Source organism: Diadema antillarum, unplaced genomic scaffold, assembly GCF_040938485.1.
Source record: "Diadema antillarum isolate AM-2024a unplaced genomic scaffold, OU_Dant_1.0 seq00000235_RagTag, whole genome shotgun sequence".
NCBI lineage: Eukaryota > Metazoa > Echinodermata > Echinoidea > Diadematoida > Diadematidae > Diadema > Diadema antillarum.
The window spans coordinates 647,908-656,563 of record NW_027271284.1 but is presented as its reverse complement, the minus strand read 5'-3'; positions in this window follow the sequence as shown (position 1 = coordinate 656,563).

Genomic DNA, 8,656 nt, shown 5'->3' with positions numbered 1-8,656 from the left:
TCAGGTGAATACTATAATTTTATTTAAAGGGAAAGTTCTCTCGGCAACACAATTTCACAGACTGTTGTCATCTCAGGAATTTATGTGTTTTTTTTTTCATCGCAAAAGCAGCCATCAAACATGAAATGACGTTACCGCACAAGACTATGAAGATTAGTTGAAGTCGTCTAATGCCCAGACCATCCAGACAGAATATGCTCAAATTGTGAGCTTCTTTCGTGATCGACTTGTAGGTGCACGGAACTGCGAGTGGAAAGCGCTCTTTGTTTTTTTGTAGGTTGTGATCATCTGTAGCGTGACTGCCATTTTTGTTGGAAATCGAGGCTGTGTGAAAGTTTGGATTGATTCCTCTAGTGGATCTGGTGCACACGTACACATGGCGAGGGCCATTGTTTAACCCTGTTGGACGTCAAGACTGCAATGTTAGGATGGAAAAATGCTTCTCTTCTCTAATTCTTTCCAGATAACGTGTTGAAATGTTCATTGCAATTTCTTTGTTTGTGACTATTATTTTTTTTCATTCAATCATTGAAAAGTTTATCAAGGGAAGGGTTTGAGTCAGATTTTTTTTTTGTCAGTACACCACAGGACATTAAAAATAAAAGAGAAAATATTTCCCTCTCATGCCCTAATAAGCTTTAGGCCAAGCACCCCATACTCATGTCTGAACAGGTACATGTAGGTGGCCATGCTTTTCACTGTCCCAACAGTAAGATGTAGTTGCCCAGGCAAGCGGGGAAAAGGAGTGTGTAGTACTCTTTTTATCAGGCCCCTCATGATAAGGTACACAATACAGAGCAGACAAAATCACATCATTACACTAAACAAAGCGAAGAAAAAAATAAACCAAACCACCAAAATCATTTGAGTGGCACTCACACAAAATACTAGCGATATTCATCCTTTACATTTTGATAAACCACGTCCAAGAGTAAAGAACGCAATTAAAGCTGCTAGTCTTCCATCGAAGTATCCATGAGTGGATTCAGATCTCATAAGGCCCAGGGAACTGTGATCCACAGATCTCCTTTGTCAGGTTAGGTCATGCATGATTGTGTGAATGATCCATAGATGAAATTGAATTGACAAATCAAATTTAGGTCCATTTCTGTTTTTATAGTGTAGTAGGGGAAAAATTACAAATATTGGCAAGGTATTCCCATGAAATATTATTGGGAATATTAGTTTCTATTTTTCATTTATTTATTTATTCATTTATTAATATTATTATTATCATTTTTTTTTTTGTTGTTGATAAGCTTGATGTACTGTCTATTTGATGAAAGCCAGAATTTGCCTCATAAGATGTCGGAACATTGTGATATCGTATTGCCATTGTAAGTTCAATGTTGTAAGGTTGCTACGTGCATGAAATGTCTTACCAGTGTGTCTTCTTTCTTAAAAATGAGCAAGCAGCAGCAGTCACATCTGGCATTCTTCAGGAGTTGTACCTCTGGCGAGGTTTTACATTAATTGTAGTGGTAAACTATTTGACTTAATATTCACTGAAAATGCCAGTTTCTGGAGTAATTGACTTATGCTTGCTGAAAGGGGGGGGGGGGGGAGGGCTTGCAGTAAACATCATTTTGTCTTCATTCTGTGCTGAAATTGCTAAACCCAGAAGTAAGTAATAAAAATTTTAGTAGATACTCAATTTACCAGATAATGATTGAATCTTAAATGAATGCATTGGCAGGAAGCATAGACCGTACTGGAAAGTTAGATTTGGAGTCACAGTATTCACACAAGTCAGATAATGTATGGTTCCAGCACTGTGAGGATTGTCAGATTGTGTTTGTTTTTAAGTCGTTGACATGTGTTTTCTCACAAGCTACAATGTGTGCATATGTTGTTGCTGCTTTGTTTCAGTGGTCTTGTGAAAAAAAAAAAAAGATTGTATGTGTTACTGGGAAAATCCTTAAACAGTAAGAATAGTGGCTGTGGCTTTGAATATTATTTAGTGTTTATATTGTTTGTGGTTGTTGTTATTTTATTTATCTATTCATTTTCAGTTTGTTTATGCATTATTATTTATTATTATTATTATTTTTTTTTTTTTTGGGGGGGGGGATTTTTTGACATGTACTGAAGTATCCGAGTAAGACAGTAGCTTGATTTTGTGTGGTATTGGCTCGGGTTGCTGCAACATGGAGAAGAAATGTTAATCATGGTCTCCAGCCAAAGTGACACGTTTCTGTTTTGAGTTTGAATTCATATCACCAATTTCCACTGGTGGAGCAGTTCAGTGCTTCCAAGCAAGCAAACACAATGAGAAGGGAGTAAGGCCCTACTGAGAGATCACTGAAAGACCACTGAATTTTTCATGAAAGACTGCCTAAAGACTGTTTGGAACTATTTCAAAAAATTTTTGGAGACCACAGAAACCATGAAATTCACTGAAAGATCATAAAGTAATAGTTAAAGATGTCAGAGATCACTGAAAGTTCACTGACAGATCATAGAGGGATCTGTCAATTTTTGTGGTCTTTTAGTGGTCTTTCAGAGGTCTTGCCCTGTGTGGAATGGGGGTGCAAGGGACTTGATCTGGGTTCCCCAAGACTGAGAGTCTATAGTCTTATCCACCAAGCCCCAGCAGGGTTACCTTATGTGGCCAGAGTTGCCCTAACACCATCTACATGTATAAAGGTGGTGTATTGTTTGGATGCAACAACCCTATCCTCTGACCCGTGGTATATCTTGTTATCTCAGGTATGTTTGGATGTACCTGATGTAGATGTATTTACAAAGCATCTTAATTCTACTTCTGAATATCTCATGCCCCATCTTCCACAATTTTTTTTTTTTTTTTTTTTTTTGGGGGGGGGGGGGGGGAGGGAGTTAATATTTGTTTATATGTTGCTATTGACAAATTGAGTGACAACCAGTAGGTGAATTGCTCACAAAATGATGTGACATACATAAGTGATAATGATGATGATGATGATGATGATGATGATGATGATGATGGTTGTAGTAGTATTTTCTCTACACGGTCTAAAGGGGAGGGAGAGTAGGAATTTTTTTCAAGGTGCACAGTGCTTTTCCCCCTCCATTTTGCAGACAGCATTCCCTTTATGCCCAGGTCATGCTGTTAATCGGCCCTAACCATCCGCAGCTAGCTTTGCAGAAATACGCGCACAAGCTGGGCTCATCTGTTTGAAAATTGCAAGGTCACTACTAGGTACTCCCATATCCTCATTTTGTGTCTCAGGAAAGTGATGTCGATTGTAAGAAACTTACAGTTTGTATGAAATGATGATGATAATGACAATGAAAATGATGATGTCAACATTGATGATTATTATGGTAATAATGACATTGATTACACTCACTATTATAATGTTAATTGAATACAAAACTAAACTCCATATGGAGAAATACCACGTACATGAACGGGTAGTATGCTAGTGTTCATCACTATACCTATCTTACCCACCATGTGAGCTAATTTGTCCCACGACGAAACAAAATCGAGTATATGCTATTCCTCTTCCTGATATGTGGATGTGACATCTGGTGTTTTATTTTCGACACTTGTTCATTTACTGCCCAGTAAGAGGTAAATTGTTGTGCTGTTGAGTGAGAAAGAGCGAGAGACAGAGAGAGAGAGAGAGATGGAGAGAGAGAGAGGGAGAGCTTCCGTCTATCGAGACTATTTAATCGTTCTTTGTTGACAGCTGATAAACCAGTTACTTCAGTATTGACTTGCTTAGCTCGTATGCAATGGAAAAAGAAGGAAAATGTCTGTCGTATATGTAAAAAACAGTAGTTTAACAGTTCAAACAATTGCTGTGCAATGACGTGATAAAAGTCACAGTGTCATCTGTCTGCCATGCTTCTTGTAAAAGTGGGAAGACAGGGGGACGACTCTTTTTTTGATCGAAATGACAATCTCTTGTTGATACAGAACACTCTCCAATTCTGTCGACTACCATACGTTAAAAAAAACTATGACATACGTAAATTTCTGTGACCATCAGGCAAAGTTATGTTCTCAGTAGACTTGATAATTCGTGCCAAAGTTGTGTTGATTGTCGCTTTCAGTTCTATCGGTGTGATGATTTTATTACCGCGACGTTTTCGTCGACAGTGTGTCCTACATTCTTTTTTTGAATCACTGCCATGTATTATGCTCTGTATTTTTCAAGGTACTGGTTTTTGTTTGTTTGTTTGTTTTTTTTGTCATTGTATGATTTGTTGACTGTATGTTGTGTTGATGAATTGGTCTGTGTGATGAAATACCTGCACGTTGGACATACAATACATATTATATGCTATGGTATGTCTGGTTTGTAGTACTGCATTTCTTTCTTTTTTTTAATGCAAGCACATGTTAAGTTTTGAAATGTTTGTCTTTTCCCCCTATCATAGCAATTCCCCACTTTGCTCTTATACAAGCTTGTATGTATCACCATAAATCCCAAAGTACACAATATTTCTGACGATATTCATTTCGATACCTCTCTTTTTGACGAGTATTAGTCCATTTGACTTCCTTCAAATTTTATCACAGGTACACTGTCAAGAGTTGCTGGTTACTTATTAGGGGATTGTGGGAGTCGAAAACCTGTGTGATGTTTGCACTTTGTACTGTCGTCCATTGCACTCGATTCCTCTGTGCTGCTGTTGCACAGGTACCCACTCCGCTGACACACTGTTGTGAACAGGCACGCAAGTCACTCTTCTTTATGTCATTGAGTTTGGATCTTGTTGACTTGATGACTGATGCAATGCTGGTCATTTTTGAGAGAGACTCGGAGACTACTCTCTATTTTTGTGAATTTTAAGAGACAAAGGGGTCATTTTTTTTGTCTCTCCTATCATTGGATAATGCATACAATGGCCCTTCAACATATATCCATTGAGAGGGGAATATACTAATGGCTGAAGCAAGGTACTGTATGCACAAACTAAAATACCCATCTTTTTTTGTGTTTATGCTGACACGCAGAAGTAACTCACTGTGTTGACTGTCACACTGAATCTATTCCTTACGCTTCTCAAATATTTGTCAGGAAGGCTAGGTCATGGCTTCAGTCATTGACATTGTGCAAATTGGCTCGTGGAGTGTATGCGATGACCTGTGGCCAGCAGTGATGTAACAGTTTATTCTACTTCAAATAGTTGCGATGTATTATGTTCATAGTCGGTACAAGTGGTGCTAAATATTTACTTTTCTTTTTTTTGTCGCTGCTGGAAAAAAAAAAAAGAAGAAGTCCACTTCTCATGTTCTTGCGGAGGATGCAAGAGTTTTTATCTTCACACTGTGCATTTTTAATGAATGACCCTGCAGATACGCCGCTGCATAGGTAGAGCTCTTTCTATGTATACTTCATTCAATTCTCTTTAACATTCAGAAAGCAATGCGAGACTTGCTGTCGAGGTGATGCGAGGGTACAGGTGATTGTACCAGACGTGGGATGTTTTCAATTTGTCAACTGGTTCAGTGTGTGCAAGTGGCTGCATTAAAGTCAAGTGTCTGCGCTCTCCCGTGTAGCGGGACGCAGACATTCATAGTATTCATGTAAGTAGCAGAGAGCGCTTTTTTTATCTGGTGTTGTAATGAGAAATGCGCGGGAGAGCTCGTGTATCGACGATGTATACAGCTATACGCCAAGCGGCTTTTGAGAAGTCTTAGGATAAGAGACTGCTTTCAGCCATTTATATACAGAAGGAAAACTAAAAAAACAGAAGAGAAATATTTACTAATTTATGGTGTAAGTTGGTGGAAGACAGGGGGCTATTTCTGTAAAACGATATATATATCATCCTCACATTTTTTGCAAATGATTTGTTACCAAAGTTCCATAGAAATGGTGTATATATCTATGATTGTCCAACATGTAACATGTATTATGAACATTGTATATGTCCAGGTGATATATGTGTCATGACACACAGAAATACATGTTACTCACTCGACTTCAGGTTTCTCGCGTCTTATTCTCTCTCTGTGTTGCAGTATAAGTTGTCCATACATTGTATGTCTGTTAAATTCAATGAGCATGTATATATATATATAGAGGTACATGTATGTATGTATGCGTGCATGTACATTATGTACAGTCAACTTTGTGTAAGTTGATCTTGAAGGAACTGGGGAAAATGCTTTGCCTTAGGTGATGTCCGATTTCTGTGTGTAGAGGAACAGCACATGTGAATTAAGGCTGTGAATATGAATTGGAACTTTTTATTTTCGTCAACTTCATTAGCCGATAATTTGGCATACGCGTCATTGACTTACGCAAAGTTGATCGTATTGTATGTATTGTACCAACTTTCTGGTCTATACAGGCATAAAGCTGTCAGCCAGTGGGATTTTTTCATATACTTCATACGCCGAATACTTCGCGAGGTTTTTATTTTCACGAATTTTGCGAATGAGGAGCTATTTGTGAATTTAAAAACACGCAAAAATATTAACTCTGATCCCAACCTGAATGTGGCGTGTATGCTAGCACTTCTCCATTCGTTACTGTACTCTACAATTGCGAATTTAACCACTCACGAAATTGTCGTGAAGTCCCGATTCGCAAAAACTTCGACTCGCTAAATAAATGATGTACATATACAGTAGTCGACCCATCACATCCTCAAACAAGAACAATCCAATGAATAATATTAATTTGCACATGTTTAATATATACGAGTAATCATTCTTTTGTACAGAATTTTTTTTTTTTCTACACAACTGTACACAGCACATTGTATACAGCTCACAGTTGCCCAGTATAATACGCTATGCACCACAAAGTACCAACAGTGATGATAAATAACAGGTGCTGCAATGCGGGACCGGCAACGGTTAGGTCCTATTTTGACATTGACATACCTGAAAGCACCTACAAGATAATTTGCCATTGGTCTTGTGGCAGTAATACATGGACACCAGTAAAATGCAATTTAAGACTGTGCAATACTTGTATTATGTCACTAAGAGTTGCTTCCTAAGTACAACCAATGCACAGACACAGGGGTGGGTCACTAAATTCTTTTCCTGCCATTGCACGATTGCGAGACAATATCTTTATTGGAAGATATTGTACATGGTGATGCTAGGTGTATGCAACCCTGTATCTTGGTCACATGTCATGGATACTTGTGTGCTAATCTTGTGCCGCTGACCAGCAGTGAAAAAAAAAAAAAATAATTGTGATCAACAGGAGAGAACACAAATCCATACAACTTGTGGAAGAGGCTTTTGTCAAACCATGGCCCCATTACAGAATACTCTATGTTAGATATTTGATGAAATCTCATTCATACCAATCAGAAAGTTAATCTCTTTGTTTGGATATGAAACATGATTTTCCGTGCTACGGTGCCAAATTGCCAACGTAATTGACTGCTATACTGTTTTACCTTTATGACTATCCAATCAAAGTTAAACAGTATTGATATATCAAAAATTGTTTATTGATAGGCGATCTAGTCCCAAAATATTGCAATATTTCATGTGAACCAAACGACAATATAATATGCCTAGGAGCTGGTGCATGCTTAAATGTACAGATTCATAAAAACACCCAAACAGAAAAACTGCAGCATGATGTTCAAATAAGGAAAAAAACAAACAAACAAATGAAAGCCTTCATGGCATACTAGTTATGTGCTCCCAAGCAGAAGTAATTTACAGTAAAAATAAAAAAGACATGTAAGCCCCTCCCAAAATTTAAGTCAACTAGAAATGTCGCTACGGCGACTGGTATGCCTCCGCCATAATGCATGGTTCTCCTAATAGGTCTACAGTACAATGTCTTGACAATATGTGATGACTGTTTCACATAACTGGCAAAATATCAAAATGACAGGTCTGTCACAAATGTGCTGAATGTTCACTTTCCTTGAACTAGGTTTAATTGGATGAATGACTAAGTTGTCAGAGTGCAGGTATTTGGGAATTTGAGGATTTTTACTTTTCTGACCCTTTATGCATTCAGTAATTTACAAGGGGTATGGAGAAAAAGTGTAGTTTCAGTATTAAATAGTAAAATATTAGTATTTAAACCTGGCCTTTGACCCTTAACCTTTGACCTTAAAGTTCCAAAGAGAATCACTGTTAGGTAGAACATGCATACATGTAAGTATGTAATAAGTTTCATGATGATACCTTGAGTTATTTTCGAGATATGGAGGAAGAAGTGAAATTTAGCACTTGCACTTGACCTTTGACCTTTTGGCAAGAAACTTCTCACGGAATATCTATTGGGTCATACATGTACAACGTATATTTCAAGTTTCAAGAAAAATCCTGCAGGCACTGCATAAATATGAGGTAAGTAGTCACATTTTGAGGAGTTGACCTTGACCTTTGACCCCCTGACCTGTGACCCCCCAATTCCCTATATAATCACTGCCAGTCAGTGCATGCATATATACGTACGAAGTTCCACGAAGATACCTTGAACCATTTGCGAGATATGGAGAAACGCGTACAATTTCAACATTTTGACTTGACCTTTGACCTCATGACCCGAAACTCTCTCTGGAGACTCTTTCTGGAGAATCTTTATTTGGTAGTACATATATACACCAAGTTTCAAGAAAATACCTTCAAGCATTGCATGCATATGGGGGAAATAGTGAAATTTTGAGCATTTGACCATGACCTTTTGACTTTTGACCTTGAGCATGTGCACCTAAAAGTTGATAGGCA